Consider the following 1217-nt stretch of genomic DNA (forward strand, 5'->3'; position numbering starts at 1 on the left):
CCTGGAAGCCTGCGCCGCGCGGGGCGGGCGGGGCGGGCGGCCCGGCCCGGACGCGCCCCTTCCTGTGTTTCCGTGGCTCCGTTTTCTATGCAACCCCACACCCTTTCTTGTTTTGATCCTGGGAACTAAAGGGAGGCTGAATTATTCACATTTAAATGAGGTTTCCCCTTCACGGAGGCGCCGCTGACCCTGCGTGCAAAAATGGGGAGCGCCGGCGTTCGCAGGTGGGCGCCGGCCGGAGGACCCTGGGGAGCCCCGGTGCCCGGCGCGGGCGCTGCGGGCGCGGCCCGCGTAGCTGAGTTAGTGAACGTTCCACGTCCCGCGCGGGGCCTCGGGCCGGGCGAGGGCCGCGCTCCGGAGCGGACGGTAGAGACTTGTAGCCCAGCGTGAAAAATTTACAAATAAATTTTTCATTGGTCTTTTTGTATTAAAAACAGTTCGCTCATTCTTGGTCTCGGCAAACGTCGAAACCCCCTTCGGAGACCCTCTTCTGCTGCCGGCGCTCCCTGCACCGGGCTGGGCTCCTGGCCTGTTCCGCGGCCGCATCCAAGTTGGCCACGGACAGGACTGTGGGAAACCGGGGGACCGGGTCGGCCCGCGGGGGGCCCCCTCTGGTGGGAAGACCTGCGGGAGCCCTTCCCGCGTCCCAGCCCCGGAGGGAACTGGCCCCGCTCCCCTCGCCCGTGCGCCCCTCCCCGACTGCAGTCCTGGGGCTGAGGTCGGGAACTTCACAGTGCTCACTCCGAACAGGAAAAACCCTGCAGGCAAGGCAGAGCCCCTGACCCGGGGAAACAAGCTCAGGGCCCCGCCTGAGTGAGGCTCTGAGTCTACTCCAGGACCCCTTTTCTGGGGCGGGGGTTTGCCGGGCACTTCCTGCACTAGGGATTGGCGAGGAGATCCGAGGAGGCAGGCAAGCTGAGCCGCCTCAGGCAGTGAGGCCACCGCTCCTGCGCAGCCCCGGGCCGCTGCTGTCAGGCCTGCCCGGCCCTGCCACTGCCCAGCTGAAGAGGGCTGCGTACTATGCCAGAGACAAGGCCGGTGCCCACCGCCCATCCTGAGCAGACCAGCTGGAGGCTGCCAGCCGGGTGTCACAGGAGCTGGCACAAGATCTGGGACGTGTCTGTGACCACGGAACTGACCAGCAGACATCACCTTTCTCTGCTGACCACTGCCAGGAGGTGACAGGGCTCAGGAAGAAGCCATTTACCAAGGGGGGG

The sequence above is a fragment of the Dipodomys ordii genome, unplaced genomic scaffold (assembly GCF_000151885.1).
Source record: "Dipodomys ordii isolate 6190 unplaced genomic scaffold, Dord_2.0 Scaffold118, whole genome shotgun sequence".
NCBI classification, from domain to species: domain Eukaryota; kingdom Metazoa; phylum Chordata; class Mammalia; order Rodentia; family Heteromyidae; genus Dipodomys; species Dipodomys ordii.